The sequence below is a fragment of the Hetaerina americana genome, unplaced genomic scaffold (genome assembly GCF_022747635.1).
Source record: "Hetaerina americana unplaced genomic scaffold, ioHetAmer1.1.p SCAF_6, whole genome shotgun sequence".
In the NCBI taxonomy this organism is placed as follows: Eukaryota; Metazoa; Arthropoda; class Insecta; order Odonata; family Calopterygidae; genus Hetaerina; species Hetaerina americana.
Genome location: NW_027287205.1, coordinates 60,107,726 through 60,127,839, shown reverse-complemented (window position 1 = coordinate 60,127,839; position 20,114 = coordinate 60,107,726). Strand labels below are relative to the sequence as shown.

The following is a 20,114-nucleotide window of genomic DNA, read 5'->3' as shown; positions in this document are numbered from 1 at the left end:
AAATGACGTTTACCAATATCACCGGCTGGATAAACTTTCTTTTGACATGCAATCGTTCATGTTAAGCATAATTTAAGGCGCAGGGTGGTCATTATTTTCTGAACACGTATAAATTCAATCACTTATTGTAGTTACAAATTTTATAGTTTTCGTTTCACTAAGTTCAAGAGGCATCTAGGTCTCATCTTTCACTCTCTTAAATCTATAATTGTCTCCCTTACTCAACATTAATTCCCATGCGAGTGGTATACTTCTGATGCTCGTATGAGGTGAAGTATGCTTAACAAAGGTGGGTCGCATTGCACAGGGTGGTGTATATGATACAGAATCAGGTCCGCCCTCTCTGCCCACATATTCTTGTCTCAAGTCTACTTCACTTGGATGTTCTCATTAGGAGAATTGTCATATTAAATAGCCGCAAGTTCTCTTCTCTGATTTCCACCAAGGGCCATTTCTTTATTAGTGTTGGATAGCAGTTCCAAATACCACGGAAGAGTATGGTCTATATACCAGCCCATCGGTATCACTTGCTAGATTCCCTATCCAAAAATATTCCTCAAGGCAAATTGGCATGCTCTTTAGAACGGTCTTTAACCATCAGGTGGTTGGGATAATAACCAAAAAGTTCTCTCCAAACTTTCTCAATCGTGGTTACGTATAATTACCTATGATAAAAAAAGAAGAGTGTTACTCTGTGGGATATGAGAAAGATTTTTACTTCCATTTCGAAAATTTCTCCCTGATAATTATTAGGTTGCAACGCTAGGCTGAGCGGTAATATTTCAGGAGGAGGAGGTGGGTTTTTCTCTTTCGGTACTATAAATGAGCAATGTATAAAGCACTTCACCTTCGCTAAAAAAATTAAGACGAAACGCCCAATTCATATTCAGGACAAAATATTGTTTTCCATTCTCGTGCCTAGGGAGGGACGAGGGAGTCTTTGAACGCTGTAGTCGATTATGGTACTGCATAAACAGCAGCAGTCGATAATACTATCGACTGTTACCGCGGCTTCTTGTTGCGGATATACATGTGAACTAATAAAAAATAGTAGTCAATGCAAAAGATCTCCACGATGGGAACTTTGATTGTATCTTAATCATCCTTCCAATACCTCACGATTAATGAGATAATTTCATGTTCTTATCTACACGAAAAAATGATTTGCCCCTGAACTCACATGGATATTTGTCTCTAGATTTTCCGAAGTTACGTGCAAGTTAAAATGTATCATACTATCGGGACATATATTTTATCTATGCACTTTAGATGTATTGTAGTGACTGTAAAATACAACATAAGACAACTTTCGTGCATGAAGAATGTTTTGTTGTCATAACTTTAAATTGATGGGGTAATCATTCGCCGGTTTTAGCATTTTTCGGAGATGTTTATGATTCTGAGGCCTTCTTCAGGTCAGTCCGACCCGAAGAAGGCCTCGTGTGAAGAATATTTTATTGTCATAAATTAAAATTAATGGGGTTTTTTTAATCATTTGCCCGTTTTAGCATAATATCGAGAGAGAGAGAGAGAGAGAGAGAGAGAGAGAGAGAGAGAGAGAGAGAGAGAGAGAGAGTGTGTGTATATGTATACACACACACACACACACACACACATATCTATACATACACTCGAAATTATGTTAAAAAGGGTTTAAATGATGGAAAAAAATGATTAAAATACCCCATTCATTTCAATTTATGACAATAAAACATTCTTCATTCACGAAATTCGGATTATTTATCGGTATTAAATAGGATTATTTATATTATATATATATCTATATATACATATATAAATATATATATATATATATATATATATATTATATATCAATATTTTATGTGTGTATTTATATTCCGTATGGTATTTGTACTACATGCAAGAGTCCGTATTCTGTCTTCCCTTACCAAGACTATTGAGTTTTGGAGTGACTTCTCCACCTACCAGTTATATAAGATAGTTGTCAGATGTTTTCTTAAGTATAATTTCGAATTCAATTTGATTGCGATATTTTTCATTCATTTAAGTGGAAAACTTATTTGAGGTCTATTAAGGCTTGTATTAGAATAGATAAATCTAAGTTAGCACGCGGTCAAATGCAAAGATGCGTAATCCTTAATTTATACTGTGTATAGTCCATCGATCCGTTGGCGTAATGAGTACGGGGTCACCTTCCAAAGGTTAGCTTTTCTCAATAAGCATGTGGTCTGACCCCAAGAACTGCCCCGTATTCATAATCTTGAGGTCTCTGAAAATATTGATTTTTCTTCGTGGTTCCCTAAAAGTGGCAGCGTTTCGTGAGCCTTTAAAGCCAGCATATCCATATTCCCCAGAATTTTCCCTAAATCGAAAATTAAACATGATTTAGAGAATTTACCGCTTGTCCCAATTGAATTCTGATAACTGTGAGGTGTGGAATCCTTTCAGACCACTTAACGAGAGCGTTAGCTATGAATTCCACTTTCATTCGGTTGTAACTCACCCGTAGGAGGATGTGTTAATCAGCCCACGGTTTATTGCATTAACAATATTCTATGCTTCTCGTGATCTGGGAGTATGCCGGGAATAGAAAAGACAAGTTTCACTGCATGTATGTAGTTTGCTGAATTGGGATCAGCTGATGCCTTTCAAGGACGGACCGCAGGATGCTGCGTCTTACGGTGTAATTGGGACGGACCAATTCGGCCGTAAGTTTATACCTAAAAAGTAATTAGGACGCTGGGCGTAATGGCTTCGACGCTTTCGCCATTAAAAGGCTCTCTTCAGCATCAATTAACCGAGCGTAATCTGCACGACGACGCACAGGCAAGAAATTAATTTATCTTAAAAAAAGAAAACGAAGTTTTCACCCATAATTAATTATTAATTCCGCCATAACTCAGGGTAAAATATATTCATTCCATGGCGCTTGAGTAATGATTGATAAATTCCAAGGGATTGGTTCGTCGTTTTTGTTTTAGGAATGAGAGGGTGAATGAATCACGTGAAGTATGAGCCGAATGCATTTCCCTCTGAGCAAATATTAATTATTTTAGGTTAATACACGTTATAATGTTATTTAAAAGGTGTGACGATCTAATTTCATCAGGAAGTCGTGAATACAAAATAATGAACAAATTATACCTCTTGACCACTGGATATTGATTTATTACTCTTATTATTGTGTAATAAATCAATATCTAGTGGAAAATTGTTATCATTTGTTTGTTATTATGTTCGGATTCCACCATATCTTGCCTAAAACTACGCATTTTGTGAATACAAAAATCTATCCGAAGTAAAAAAGTCTTTATAGAACGAACATAACTTTGCTATAAATGATTGTTGATTCTTTGAGCGTGAAATGTTAAGTTACCCTATTTAAATGAACATGAATGGAAAATATACGTACATTGGACTTCCTTTATAAATGAACTTATATATTGATAATAATATTTGCTCTCAATTTCTGCATTCATGTCGAGTAATATCATAATGCCAAATAATTGCGAATCTAAAAACCGAACCGTTGTAGACTTGACGCGCAGCAATATATATTATCCAGACCATTTAACTGTTTTTTTTAAGTCTCAGCTAGTTCAGGATGTGAGAAAACAGCTTCGAGGGAGACATTGTTTAATTCCTTTCTAATTAGGGAAATGGACGAGAGGGTCGACGGAGTGGGAGAAACCATTGCCCCTGGTGATCCATCCCAATCCCAGGAATTGTACTTAATTATTCAGCAGCCCTAAACCAAATTCTTATATAGTTTCATTTATGTCGTATTATACACCTCGCTTCTCCATTCGCGGCTACCATTTTTTGAAATATCCCCTTCCTTCTAAGCTAATGGTGGTCCCTCTCTTGATTAAATTTTTTTACCATGCGAGTTAAATGTTTTAATACAATATTATCGCGCTGTCTTTCGGAATGTGGCTTTTTTATAACTGCCCTAAAATTCTACTTGGTAATAAGGATGACATTGTTTTTAAAAACGAGTCCTGCAAGGAGGTCATGTGCCACTAATTCGGTTTGAGGAGGAACTCCCTCCCCCCCACTCTCCTGGTTTCAAAATTGGTACAACTTCAATTTTGTTTATTTTATGTTAAAGAAAACGAAAAATGAAATGTATTTAATACACACTCAATTATATCTCATTGAAGCTTAATTACTCGAGGCCTGGCGTTTCTCAACTGGGTGTGAGTTACCTGATGAAATAGGTGCTTATTCTTTTTCGGAATTTAAACTTTTAATTTCCCATTGGAGGAATAATTTTTCCCCTTTAAGGGCCCAGAGGAAGTTAATTATTCAGGTAAGTTAATTATGGAGGTTGAAATACGTCTAAACTAAGGTTGTGTACTTAAGTAGTGACTGCATTTGAGATAAGGTATTCCACAAGGACTTTGCATACATGTATAACTTTTAAAGAAAGAGGGCGTGTACCCCAGGGCAAGTGACGCCCGCATGCCATGATGGAGGGTAGGCACTCAGCCGGGAAGATCGGTAAAAGGTCAGTAATTAGCGTTTCTTCCATAATTCAACGAAAAATGAGAGAATTTTTCGCCAAGTCGGAAATTTGATATTCGAATCGTGAATGTGATGTGCCAAGTGGGACATCTCGCCGAGAACGCTTTTCCTTTTAACCACGAGTTGGCTCATTTTTGCTGTCGTTCGTTCAAGTCTGGCTAAATCCGAAATGCATTTATTGGCGAATCTATTAATCTTCGGGGTTATTCTTGGATAAAGACATTGTTTTATTAGGCCAGGATCTGGATTGGCATCTTTAAAGTTTTTGATGTCCGAGAAAGACGAGAGTTACGTATTTCTTCTTTGATATCAACCTTATTTCTGAATATCCGTCCTTGTCTCTACTGAACATCTAGAAAATCATCATTGGTGTGAGTATTGAATTTCCGTTTCCTTTTGGTAGATGCTCGCTTTTTACCATTGAACTCGATACGGCCCAGTAAATAAGGTCTTATTGATCGGAAGTCATTACACAAGTCCGAGAAAAAAATCTCTTCTATTTATATATATATATATATATGTATATATATATATGTGTATATATATGTGTGTGTATATATATATATCAATATATATATATATATATATATATATATATATATATATATATATATATATATATATATAGGCAAAATGAAGTACAAAGAATTGAACAATAAATTGAGGCGGGCAACAAATAAGGCAAAAGACGCATGGTGGAAGACGCAGTGCGAGGATATGGAAAGTCTCCAGAGGAAGGGCGAAATCGGTGCGCTGTACAGCAAAGTTAAATCGTTATCGGGAAGTAAGAAAGGAAGAGCTATGCTAATAGTTAGAGATAAGGCGGGTAAGGTAATAGTTGACGCAGGAAAGATCCAAGAGAGATGGAAGGAGTATATAGAAGAACTGTATAGTAAAGAACTCAGACCAACACAGTTAGACATTGAAAAAGAAAATGACGTAGAGGAAGACAGCTTAGGTCCAGGCATACTAGACAATGAGATAAAAAGGGCATTAAGGGAGATGAAACTAAATAAGGCCGTGGGGGTAGATAACATTCCCGTGGAACTTTTAAAATGCTTAGGAAAATGTGGGAGGAAGAGGCTATATGGGCTGATCCGTAGCATTTATGAGGAGGGAATCTGGCCGGAAGACTTTGTGAGAGCAGTTTTAGTTCCGATTCCGAAAAAGGTAAAGGCCACGTCATGTGAGGACTATAGGACAATTAGTTTGATATCCCACGCAGCTAAAGTTGTTCTCAGGATCATAAACAAACGGATAGAGAGTAGGGCAAATGATTACTTAGGGGATGATCAGTTTGGGTTTAGGAAGGGGAGAGGTACGCGTGATGCCATTGCAGTAATGAGGTTATTAATCGAGAGGAATATAGAACACAACCAGGAGGTATTTGCCTGTTTCGTAGATTTCGAAAAAGCGTTTGATAGAGTGAATTGGGAAAAACTAATGAGTATATTGCAGAAAAAAGGAATAGATTGGAGGGAAAGGAGGCAAATCCGCAACCTGTACATGTCTCAGACTGCTCAGGTGCGGGTGGGAAACGGGGAGCCAGGATGGGCAGTGTTAGGAAGGGGTGTAAGGCAGGGTTGCCCATTATCACCGTTGCTGTTCAACCTGTATGCAGAGGAAATGATCAAAGAGGCATGGGAAGAACTAGAGGTAGGAATGAAAGTGGGCGGGGAATTCGTAAAATCAGTTAGGTTTGCTGATGACCAAGCTTTAGTTTGTCAGTCAGCCAAGGGGCTGCAAGCATTGCTGAGTGAATTGGAAATTCAGTGCGACAGGTATGGGATGAGAATCAACTTTAATAAAACAAAGGTTATGCGATTTTCTAGAAAGAAAAAGGGCAAGCTTAACATTAAAATAGGAGGGCAAAAACTAGAGCAGGTAGAACAGTTTACGTATCTCGGTAGTGTTTTGGACCAACACGGTCAAAGTAGTAGGGACGTAAGGAGAAGAATTGCGCTAGGCAAAGAGGCTTTCACGAGGAGGAGGGAGTTGATGACGGGGAATTTGAGTAAGGATGTTAAGAAAAGACTCGTAAAAACTTTGATATGGAGCGCAGCTATGTACGGCGCGGAAACGTGGTCATTGAAGCAGGAGGATAGACGTAGACTGGAGGCTTTTGAAATGTGGGTGTAGAGAAGAATGGAGAAGGTGAAATGGACAGAGAAGAAAACAAATGAGGAAGTACTTGGTATGGTGGGCGAAGAGAGGGGTTTGTTGGGAGCAATCCTATGGAGGCAGGAAAAGTGGATGAAGGGGGTGTTGACCGGCAGTGGGATGTTGAAGACTGTGATAGAGGGTAGAATGTTGGGCAAAAGAGGAAAGGGAAGGAACAGGATAGGGATGTTTGACGGGATGAAGGGAGGAAGAAAGTACTCAGAGATGAAGAGGGACCTGGTGTAGAGTAGAATTTAGGGTTGTGTTTTGTTAGTAGTCACAAAATATTTGTTTGGTAGTTGTGTCCATCGAAAAACCTACCTTAACCGGTAGATTACCTTAAAAAAAAAAAAAAAAAATATATATATATATATATATATATATATATATATATATATATATATATATATATATATATATATATATATATATATATATATATATATATATATATATATAAGCCGTTATACTTAGTTTATAATAAAATATTTAAAACTATAAGCGCCTTTCACTGACTTAGAAGATCCCCTCTAATGATAGTTTTTATGTGAAACAATTTTAATCAAAAGTAAGTACAGTATTATTATTATTTGGTAGTCTGCCATTTTAACTTAGGTTTTTTGATGAACCCTTACCACACTCATATTTTTTTATAGCTTCGCCTAACGAGGCAAAATCTAAAACCCCTCACTAAAATGTGTTTTTCAAATCCGCATGCATTTTATCTCCCTTCTTTCTGTGCAACACATCTGCCCTTTTCCTCTCTCGTTGGCCTAACTCCTCTGCCACAATCTTCGGCATTCCATCACCAATCAAAACGCTCTGCATCCATCTTTCCCATCTCCTTTGGATTCCTGCCAGCAATCAATCCCCTCTCCTCCTCCACCTTGCCTATTACTTCTTTTTTTGATTTCCTATCAGTCCATTTTATCTTTTCTATCATCTTATACCGACATTTCAAACTTCCCCATACAACGCTTATCATTTTGCTTCCGAGACATTTTTTCCTCGCCGTACAAAACCAAGCTTCATATCAATGTTTAAAGAGTCATTTCTTAACAGAAATAAACAATGTCCCTGTCATCAGTGCCTTTTTGTTAAGGCTTCAGTACCTAATCCAATTCTTCATTACATCCATACTACTGTGACCATCTTGGTCCAAGAAATTTCCAAGATACGTAAACTGCTCTACATGCTTTAGTTTTAGCTCTCCTATTTTAACGTCTTACTTAGCCTTTCTTTTTCTCAAAATCCTGTGCTTTTTTGATTGATTTGCATCCCATTCATATCACATTGATTTTCTAATGCCTTCAGCAATGTCTGTAGCCCCTTAACTAACTGGCTTTCCATTCATGTCTCCAGTTTCTCCCATGTAATTTTTAGTATTTCCTCTTCAAATAAGTTGAAAAGCATGTGCGGTAATGGACATCCATGTGTTACTCCTTCCTAGCACTTCCCATCCCTCGTTTCCATCCGCCAATGGACCTGAGCAGTTTGACATATGCACAGGTTACGGATAAGTTCCTTATCCCTTCAATCTACTCCTATCGTGTATAATGAACTAATCAATTCTTCTCTATTAACTCCATGAAACGCCTTTTTGAAATCTGCGAAAGAATATACCCTGATTTTACTGTAATTTCCTATCTACGAACTCGTATTAGTGATCTCATTTTTGCTGTCACCACACTTACCTCTCCCCTTCCTGCAAACAAAATGATCATCCCCAGAGCAATCATTAGCACTCTTCTCCATTCTTTTATTCACGATCATGAGTACTTAGTAGTACAAATGTAAGTTTTATTCTTTACTTTTAACAGTTTTGAAGATATATAATATTTCTATTCTGTCATAAATGCCACGCACACTTTAGACCACTTATTGACAATAACTCTTGATCGGTGAAATCTGTTTTATCGAAAGTGTACACTCATAGTCAAATTCTGCTGGCTATGATAGACTATTGACCTGGAATGAATGTCGTCGGTGATCAACCATATCGATTTTCGACTATATACTCGAAACCTTTATACTCGACTCGAGTATATACTCGATTTCGAGTATATAGTCGAGTGTATTACGAGTACAGTCGATGATTTGTGACTTTCGTCATAATAATAACATTGGTTAGACATTATGACGAACGTTATTAAATACATAAATATGTTGGTAAAGGTGAACACCAAAATACAATCAACATCAAATGTCGTGCCCGTCCATAGCTTCCACCAAGGCTTCTCCGAAACAACCCTTGTAATGTTGCGGCAAGGACAGGGTTGGTAGATGATCGACAAGGAGTGGGAGCAGTCGGTCGGTATGCATTTATTGGCCGGGAGGCGGGTGGGCCTAGACTTCCAAAACTTTGGTCGAAGGATCTCCTCCACTCGACCCCGCTGGAGCCGTCGCCTCGATGCGGGTGGGCCTCGTCCCCCCCTCCCGTCAGTGCTGATTAGCGGTGACTTGCATCTTTGCATCCACAGTCCTCCCCCTCCCCCCACCGTCAGTGCATGCACCCATGCGGGTCTTAACGCCCCGTCGGCCAGGATCGTAACTTCTTAAGCGGCTCGACGTCCTCTAGAATTCTTTTGGCACCTGGCGCCCTTGTATCACATTCCCTTCATTCCTTGTACATTGTATATATCACAACCCTCAACATTCCATTGCCACTCAACGTGGCCTGAATACGCTAATCCTACCTTACCCGAATTTCCTCAAGTAACTCTCGCCTCTTCCCTTGGTTTGCTAAAACCCACCTTGTTTGTTTTCACTTCCATCCATTTCTCTTTCTCCATTCTTCTCCACATCCACAAAGCCTAATTCTGCGCTTATCCTATGTTCTCAACAACCACGAGTAGTATAAAACTATGCTTTATATAAAAGTTTTCTCTAGTCTTCCAGCACATCTTTATCGTTGAATTGCGAGATGGACGGTTTTAAATACCAATTTTTAACTCTTCTTTTAACAGATTGGTGGTTGTTTCCAATGTCTTGTACCTTTGTGAAGCGTAAAATTCCACATATTTGCCAAAAAATAGAATGTTTTGTGTGTCTACTTGAACGCGCGGTAGCCCAAGGGTAGAGCGTTGGACTGCTGACCGGAGGGGCCCGGGTTCGATTCCCGGGCAAGCCTCTCTGGGCACCTGCAGCTCCACGCAAGCTATGTGATTTTTCGGGTACCAGATCTTCCTGGGAAACCATAACCGGCACAGGGAAAGCCCCCCCCCCTACCCTGATGTGTGAATTTCTCACCCCGTCGGGCTTAGTACTGGGTGAACTCTGCCATCATCTACCAAATCGACCTTCGGGTTGATTACTGTGTTTTAATTTGAACTTGGTTCTATTTTGCTTTGCACGAAGCTCATTGATGCAAGGAAATAAAGCGTTGAATTAAACACCATATTCGGAGGCAGTTAAATCATTGAAAAGATCTGAAAACACTGAACTTATTTTAAAATAGATAATTTAAATTTTTATTTCTATAAGAATTGCACTTGAATTTTAACTGAACTGTAAATTATTTCTGGAAATACGAGATTTGAAACTCAAATGACATCATATTTGTTACCGAGGGCTCTCACTGAAATTTCTTCAAATCTTTTAATAATAATAAATATGTAGAATAATAAGTTCAAAGTCACTCCGAAGAAAACGTTTATACAAAATGAATGCCTGAGTTGTTACTGAATTGGTGCCTTGACGCATTATTTTCTAATTATAAAGTTACGTCAGGTTTATGCATCATAGACTTCGTCATGGAGCAATAGATATGTAATAAATTTACTATGTTCAAGGATATTTCCAAAACATTGAAAATGTCTTTCTTTTCTGGTTTTTCCAATATAAAACTCATATTTTTTTGTTTTCAATTACAGAACGGTGTTGGATCTTCCCCTGATGCTCCTGGAATGTCCTTCCGTTGGGTAAAGTCAGTATTTTGAGGTATGTAGACAAAAAATCGTACTTATTATAATATTTCTTGAGAGAAATTATGACTCCTCATGAATTATGGTAACTGTTTTAGTCATTGAATTAATTTTTTCACTGTTGTTAGTTGGCTCCACACTCTGCTTATTGCCCTCCATGTCTATGGTAGTTTTCATTAGTGTCATTTTACCGGCTGAATTACAAAAAACTAACTTTAAAAAAATTATAGAATAGAGATGTTAAATTTGTACTCCTTGTAAATGCGATTTTGTATTGATTTTCGTCAAGTCTTTATGATTAAAATAAATAAAACATTAGCATGTTAATTGGTTTTCGTGTAGGTTTTTGAAGTCGGAAAAAAATAAATCTTGAGTTTTAATTAAATGTATTGATCCCTATGGTGTTTGACTCTGATATTTATTTTACTCCAAGCTAGATGGTATCAATTAAACCCTAAATTCTTGATAGGGCAAATGACCTAGACGATAAATCTTGTCTCCCTTTGACTGCGAGTCACAAGTTCCACGTCAAGGGTAAGCCTGCACGCTTTCAGGCACGACCCATCGACACGAATCCACCTCAAGGGTGGCACCCCCGCTGCCGTACGAATCATGCGGGCGAGTTGAAAAATTAGCCCCACCACACACACACGCACACACTTTTATCGAAATATTTTAATTTTTCCGTATTTTCAAGATGTTCATAGAGGCACCAAATCAAGTTTTACGCTTAAATTTCCAGGCAACATTGTTTCCCCCGAGTGGCAGCATTGGTTCCACCTCAACATTTTAACCCCCCCCCCCGTTATTAATCCTTCGAATATGTCTTATCGTAATTTAACCACTCCAATATTCGAATAAGATGGAATAGTTTGGTGAAAGGCATATTGTAAGCATATTTCCTCTCAGAATTTTAACGTTTTCAATTCTTTTAGTCGCATAGTTTATACATGGCAGCACGTGCATAAAAAACGAGGTGGAATAAAATGCAAATTTCATCAAACTTAGTGTTTGTGTTTTCACCATACATAGGAGATATGAGAGAGACCGCTGTTCTATGTTAAAGAGAGACTATCTCACCTATGCTTAACTTTACGTTAAGATCAAAAACTACGTCAGCGAATGGTGGTTCAAAATAAAATAGTGAGTATGATTTTGTTGTGCATCTAAGTGTTTATGCAAATACAAAATTTCGCAAGCCACGAGCAAAACAATTTTGGTGTTGGCTTAACAGTGTGTGAAGAGAAGGAGTGCAAAAGCCTGCATTAGCTGTTGGAATCCACTACAGTTCTATGCATGGAGAATTTAATGTTTACTTCTTCAAGTAGATTTTCAAAAGACGTTTTTTTGTATACAAACTGAAATTGGTGCTGAGGCATTTCTGAAAACTAAGGGAATAAAAAATGAATTTTAAAATCATATCGCTTTGTAGGGAGGAAGGAATCACTTGAATCCTGATTATCACTTGTTTAGCATCTCGGCAAGGATTAAATAAACGGTGTGGATAAATAGATTTCCATTTGTAATTATTTCAAAGTTGTGTCGTCGTATGAATTCTAATCGTCTCCGTCCGAGAAAGTTGACGGCATTATTATGGGAACTAAAACCTATGCTCGCATTTGGAAGCATGAACAAAACTGAGGCTGATGAATATAGTTTAGTGAGCGATGTAGCATTGAATGTCAGAACAATTCTTAGGAACATTTACCAACCTGACATTCAGTGAGCGTAACGATGGATACATTATTCCCGCTACAAAAGTATTTTTTCAATACTGTAGCAAAAGCTATAGTATTCCGAGTACATCCGTTCCACAAAATAGTGAAGGAATTTGTTAAATCTCCGTATGAAGAAACGAAGGGACGACTTCCATCTCAAGACGCTCTTGCTTTCTTTAATTCACGAGGCATTTTGTTGATGATCCGAAAGCCGATCGAGTCTTGTATGTGTAGAAAAATAGCTTGTTGTCGAAGCCATTCAACCCGCGGCGAAATGAATATTAATCGAGGCGACGGAGAGAGGTCATTGATACCGGTGAATTGTATCGAATCCGCGTTATTATGGGCAATCTCCATATATTAGGGTAGACCATAATAGTCGTAGGATTCTTTTAACGATGCGCCATTCACCCATCGCTCCCGTCGTCCCTGAACCGTAACGGAATTTTGCCCGCGTGCTCGCGTATGTTTATTGGCTGGCGTCCGTAAAGGCATTGCGAGGAGTTTTTTTGCGTTTCCCTGTAAATCGCTAGTGATGATCGCGTTGAGTATTCCGTCGTTAGACATCTACTGAAGAAGGATGTAGAGTGGAATATGCCCTAAGATGAAGTAAAATATTTCCGGAATTAAACACTAAAAATTAGCTATGATTCCATGATTTAAATTATCTAATGTTACCTTCCCAATAAATTATCTATGAATGCTAATGATCCTAGACTCCCGAATTTATCGAATTAAAAACATTCTTAGTGTTTAGTTCCATGACATTTACAAAGTTTTATACTGAGATAAGTTGCACACGATTTCAGTTTTCTCATGTAACTAAATTTTACATGCATTGCATATAGTGATTATGCTCATAGAACCGATGTTAAAAATTTTGGTTACTTGATGATTTACTTATTGGGTAATAAATGCATTTGTTATAGAGATATAGATATTATCTGGCGATTACATTGAAAGGTTTAACATTCAAATGTAGGAAATTATTCTTCGAGTAAACTTGCAACTTTAAACTACAGTTTGGAAATGAAAATAATTTTTGAAACCACCTTACAACTATTAACACAATTATTTCGTTCGGCAACTTACAGTAATAGAGCAGTGGCATTGTACATGCTAATAAAAGGTCAAGTTCATCCCTTGAAGGATTTTAGAAACTCTATTGTCTTCCATGGACCATTTCTCTCGGCTCTAGTAAAATGGGTTCAGTTATTGTCATATTTATTTCCCTAAACACTGATATACTCCTTGAGGAAAAGGTTAAGAGTAGTGGAATTCAATAAAAAAACGATATTTCTTCTCAAAACATATAAATTGAATACTTCCATATTCCATTAACGCTTGGGAGTCTATTTTCAGGCTTGATGACGACTCGGTGACAGTGCTATTTGACCTCCAAACCCTTTACAGTTTAAAACAGCGCACGAATGGAAAATATGCGGAGGAAATCAATTCACTTCCATCCTTTATTGGGTGCCATTTCGCCGAATACATTTAATTTTAGCTCTGCCCACCGTACCTTTTGTCCAAAATGCGCGAGTCTCCGCCATTAAAATCAATGGGTCGACATGAAATGAGATCAAGTGAAGTAGAAGCTATAGAGAGGGGTTGATACGGGCATTAGACCGCCCTACTCTGTATGCCTAGGGCAAAGTGCAAAATTTTCTGTAAGAATCGATCCGGAGAAATGCGAGGAATTCGTTTGAATCAGGACACGATTTCGCTCACGAGTGAATAATGGTTTAGGTGAACTTAATAGAACCGTAGAACGACAGTGGATATCGCTTGGATATCATTCACCTCCCCATATTAGTTATCGTGCTGAAGGTTTTCTGCGAAAAAAATTTCTCTATTCTTATAGTCGTGTAATTATTAATTGAAGCATGAATACCAAGGAATACAGGAGTAATTCAGGCTCCATAATATTATAAGTTTCAAAGGGAAATTGTCAATAAGTATTTACTTCAAGCCCACAACAATGATCGGTGAAGTAGGGTTCTAAAACCAGTAGAAATTAAATAAGCCCTTACTTTGGCTCATTGGTTTACTTATATTATTTGTATTCGGGCTAGAAAGTACTGTTAATGATGCTTATCCACACGTCAGTTCATTCGGAAAATGACTTCTTTCACTGCATTTAGCTCTTCGTTTCTGCGACCTACTTTCAGTTCATGAAACTTCCTCTGTTTCGAAAACTGACGTACTCAACCTGAATCGATATAAATTTTGTATTAAGTACAGAAATTCAATGACTACAAGATGAAATAAATATGATACAATTCCTTTCGTCCATTATCTGTTAAAATATTTTTTATCTTAAAATTGTAAATAATTCAATGCCATACTTTTAAAATCCGGATTATAAGTTTCATTACTAGTTAATATCTTAAAAAGATGTTAAATTGCTTTCATTAGCATCAGCCTTTGCTTTTATGTTCAGAGCAGTGATGGTTTGAAATTTGCTTTCTTCCATTGAGAAAATTAACTCATTTTCGCGCGAAGATACAACTGAATATTAATTAACGGGCATTCGTGACATATTAAAGCGAAAATTACCGACAATGTTTCAGAAAAGAATGGCTTTTCGAAACTTTGATAATACTCCAAACCCGTTTCTTCATTAAACACCCACATTCAATCAACTCAAGTTTATAATCAGGCCCAAAATTGCATTAATACTCTCGCGTATGTGCTTGCAGTTTTGCAAAATTAGGTAATACCCTTTGGGTCTCCTTTAATCCATTCGAGTGAGAATTACTTGGAGCACCAGTCCAGTCTCGTGTCCAAGAGTGAATTTATTCAGGCGTAATCGGAAGGGATTCAGTTGGGGGAGGGAAGAGGCAAACTGTTGCCGAAAATGTTGGCAATTCCGAGAATTCAGGGTTATATACTTCGCTCTGAGTTGGAGGGAGGGTTTGCGAACTGTTGCGCAGCTGTCAACTCACAGTACGTGCCCCTTCCCCCTCACCAAACGGCAGGGCGCGTCAAGGTTTATTATTTAGCCGATAGGCAGACCTTCTGGCGTTCAACGGAGAACATTATTATTACTTGGCATTCCTTCGTTTAAGTTAGGTTTTCGATTAACAGACAGACTGATGATGATATATATATCAGTTATATCCTATCCTTTCGTTCTTTCGCTTACCTAACGTTCTCCTCCCCGTCGTAGTTTCCAACATCCTATTCCAATCAAAACGCTCCGACTCCACCTTTCTTTTCTCCTTTGGATTTCACGCTATTATTCCCTCTCCTCCCCCACTATGCCTAGTACTCCTCGTTTGTTTCATTTCTGTCCACTTCATCCTTCCAATCCTTCTCCACACACATGCTCCGAAATTCTCCAATATACCCTTATCATCTTACTTCGACGACCACATTTCAGTGCCGCACACAACCACGCTAATTATTTTTTAGAATTCTTACTCAACGTCCCTGTCGTCAAATCTCTCGTCCATCTATTTAATCATTTCGTCCGTAATAGTCTCCTTGCCCGTTTACTATTTAGTGTTCCTAAAACTTGTTTTTGTGGCTTTCGATATCCCTCTTTCCAAATATTCCCATTTTTCTTCCACTGCACACGTCTACCAGTCTTCACTCATAATTTTTTTACTGCCTGCTGGTACTCTTTCCGTGTCGTTTCGCTTAATGCTTCTACATTCCCCTTCTTCATCCGTCTTTTCTTCTTAATTGCGAAGTTGCACTTCATTAGCACTAAATTATGACCTGAATCCGCTCTCGTCTCGGTAGCAATATTTATCACCCCGTTCTGTTAATTGTTCTTCATGACAATTCTCCACTAATAAGATTCCTGGATTGATTTTAAAAGTATATTTCTATAAAATTGAGCGAAAATGTTCCTATAGACCGTTAATGTGTGAGTAAAAACGAAACAACCGGTTAATTATTTCAGTGACGTAGAAGTTTTTAAAAGCCCTAGCCAACTTTACCTTATGGCGGATGACATTATCTCTTCGTATTTACGTTTTTGCCGAAATGTGAGATAAGATGCTTCCAAGCATTATAAGCATAATTTGTTTAATTGCTGCCCATTACGAACTGTAATTTTTTTAACAAAATTGCTTCGAACAAATTTCTATTTTTTTAAAAATTTTCCCCCATTCAACGGAATCGATAGAACTTATAATGGACGCAGATAGGTTTGTGGTGCATACCTCGCTCTAAATCCGTATTTCATAAATGAATAGGAACACACTCTCAGTTATTGATATGCTTGACTATTCATATGAGATAAATTGAGATTCTTAAATTTCCTAGGTAGTGATAAATAATCAGAAAAACCAAAAACGCTCTTTGATTTGCTATCACCGCCCAGCTACCATGATTAACACATGATTTCCATCATCAATCGACTCGCATATCTCTGGAATAGATGGTGGATGCTGTTTTCGTAATTATGAACATGTTGCCATCTTCGCCAGGGGAAGCCTTTTTCAGTTTTTAGACGATCGAGTGCAATGTGACGTCATTTTTAGGGAGAGCGTGACGTTGAGGCAACCAAAAGTGACGTCGAACCATTTCTAAGCAGTGTCAAACAATATAGCAACCTCTACCTTTCAAGATCGACGTACGCACGCTTCCGCACGCGCGACAGAACTGCTGTGCCTACGTGCGCGAGCTAATTCAATTAGACGGGTTCCTCTTCTCTTCAACCGCACTCCCACTGGATGGATGTTAAGAACGACTCAGTGAAATATCGACCTTCTCCGCAGTCGTACGCACCACGCGCTAATGCCAATCTCGACGGCTCTCAGACTCGATGCATATTTTGTGAGCTGCCGCTAATGCCTCCCCTCCTCCTCCTCCCCCCCCCCCTCATCTGGTTGGTTTCTTTCGGTGTCCCGAGGGCTGAGGGGAGGGGGTTGGAAGACGGTGTGGAAGCATATAGGAGGGGGAGCGAACGGGGAATGGATGATGCGTGGAGGGAGGACACTGGAGAGGGCGGGCGGGTGAAAGAGAGAGGAAGGGGCGGTGGCCATTGGACCGGTCACAGGCAGCGAGCAGTCAGCCGCAGGGGTAATACTCTCCCTCTCATCTGCCGGGCCACTTGGAACTGCCTCCCAAGGTCACTTGTCTCCGGACCCCACGTCAAGTCGGCTTCTCCTTCTCCTGGATGCCACGGCGGTGTTATTTCAGGAAGGACAAGATGTGTTATGGCGTGTAAAAGTTTTCCTGTGCGAAAGAGAGAGGGGAAGACGCCGAGGCGGCCGAGGGCATGGAGGCTGGAAGCACGTTCCCTTTCTTTGTACGTCCTTTCGGTAAACCAGGAGGTGAGGTAGTAATGATGGGAGAGGAGCGAAGAATCAGATCGTGGATTTAGGGCTAACAGGAGTTCCTATCATTCCAGAGTCAGTTTTAAGAAATCGACTGTGGTGGAATCAGTGTCCCAGTCGAAAGTTTAAATTTATATTTAAGGTATAATATGAAATTCCTGGACACGTAAAAAATTTTTTTTGGAAATTATAGGAAATATTGTTGCAATACAGTTCTTCCCATGAATATATTTTTTAAAGTTATTACTGACGATTATTAAATATATGCTTATTTAGCTTTGCAAAATGTTTAATGATCTGCATTACCCCTCCCTGTGTCTATTTTATTCCGTAAACCAGCTCAATCTGGAATTTTGATGCTTGCTTTAATGAAATCGGGTGACGGGAACACCCTCTTCTCACCTCACTAAGATCATAATTCTGTATAATCAAGTGATATACGAGTCAAGTAGATGACATACCCGGTCAATCCAATTGATCGTTGGTTGGTATTCCTCACGGGCAGAAGCGTAAGCAGATCATTATCAAGTAATCAGATGAGAAAATCATTTTCTGTGTGATTATTCCCATTATAGTATTTCCCTAACCGGCAGCACAATATATTATATAAATAAATACGTATGAGAAAGCTTGAGCGTAAAACCTTAATGAATGTTTGCCTCATCATAATACACAAATAGTAAACGCACATTTTAATGTTTAATTCATACTTGAAATTCAAGCAAGTAGTAGCACGTGTGCAATAGGTAATGGACTAGACTCTCTGTAATTAAATGACTCTTACGAATGGACACGGCACGCGCAATGGCCGCTTTTATGCAGTTTTTCACCATAATCATCCACAAAAGAATAGGTGACTTTGAATGTGATTTGGACTTCGAATTATAGGATCAAAAGAATAAATGTTAGCGATAAGTGTCTCATTTGTCGCAGTTTTGGCAGTGTCTTGAACGTAGGAAGCATTTCTAAAGGCAAGGTCGATTGCTGTGAATTTTATCTGTGATGAAATTTCTCGGAATATTTGTAAATTTTGTTTACAGCAAGATGTTTTCCTCGTGACGTTTTACTTTGTCTTGGATAGTTGCATCAAAGTTTTTTTATTGTTCAATATGAAAATTTCCTTGATTGCGAGCAAAATTTCCTTCATTGTCTCTCATTGTTTGAAAGTAGTTGAAAGACGTTAATTGGCACACGAAACCCATAAAAGGTTATTTGCTTTTGGTGGGAATTCGGGATTTTACCTCTCTTTCATTTTTATTGAATTTTTCAATTACGAAAACATCCTGGAAGAAGAATTTTCGTGTTAGAGATTGCTTAAAATAAAAATATGTATAAAAAGGTCTGCCATTGTCATCAAGTTCGCAATCGTCTCGTAGACCAAGTGCTAACCATTGTCGGGAACATCATCGCTGAACATCATCCAGTGATTGTTTCTACGCTGTTCTCCTCTCATTGTTATTCTTGGAAAGTCAGTTTATTTCTATATTTTCATCCTATCAATGATATCTGTCATTATTTGTTTTGTGGGTGTCATTCGATTTAATTTACAGGTCATTTCTCGTTATCACCTTAAATTAGTATTATGAGTGATATTACTCAAAAAGTCGGTTTAGTTAAACATTTTCCATTTTGAAATCAAGATTATTTAACCTTTCTGAATGGCCTAAATATTTAAGGTGAACTTGCTAATTGTAATACTTTCTCTGGGTGTATTAATAGCCCAAATTATTGCCGGCCAAAGTAACACATTTTGAAAGATCCGGCAGTGGTGAAAATGAAATAAAACGTGAGTAGTGAAAGTTCCTTGTAACTTCAAATAAATTCGATTTCAATTAATTTTTTGTATTATTCTTGTCGTGAAGGACTAGAGTGATGTGGTATTTCAGTGGGTATTTATCTGGACTACTGGTCGGAGGATCCAGATCCGATTCCGGTTGGCGCCTTTAGGTACCCTCAGCTTCGCACGTGCTGTGTGATTTTTCGGGTACCAACTGTCCCTTGTAATCCATAGGCGGTACTGCGACAGGAACTGTCCCCCCTTATTACCCTTACGCGTGAATTTCACACGTCATATGGGGTTAATATTAGGAGCGCTCCACCCTCGCCTATCAAACCGAACTTCGGGTTGATAAATTTGGCGAGAGGCCTTGATTTATGTTTACCTTAGGGAATCGTGAATTGAACGATTTTTTAGTAACCCGCAAGCCACCGCTAGGGGTTGAATACACACCGGACTAATTTTTACCGGAACATGATCCCTACCGCGGTCGGACTATGTTATCTGATGCCTTATCGTTAGTGGAAAAATTTCATCTGAAATATATCTGTTCTATTGTTTATCTCTCTAATTTTAAATATAAGATGGGGTTTATAATACATTTTCAATTTCACTGCTACGGAGACATCCTTCCAATTTACGCAAGAGATTTAATCTGTAATTAAATCTTTGCTCCGTGAGTGATTCCTAGCCTATCTCCACTAATATTTTGGATACGCTACAAAGTTTATCA

General features: G+C 38.4%; 1 protein-coding gene across 4 annotated transcripts in view; it reads left to right on the top strand.

The window, feature by feature from the left end:
• Nucleotides 1–20,114, top strand: part of sigmar (Tumor necrosis factor alpha-induced protein 8-like protein sigmar) — a 219,032-nt gene that overhangs the window by 114,556 nt on the left and 84,362 nt on the right. For all 4 annotated transcript variants that reach the window (XM_071593884.1, XM_071593883.1, XM_071593881.1 and 1 more), the window contains exon 2: nt 10,542–10,608. The gene's annotated coding sequence lies outside the window, so the exon portion shown is untranslated. The remainder of the gene's footprint in view (nt 1–10,541; nt 10,609–20,114) is intronic.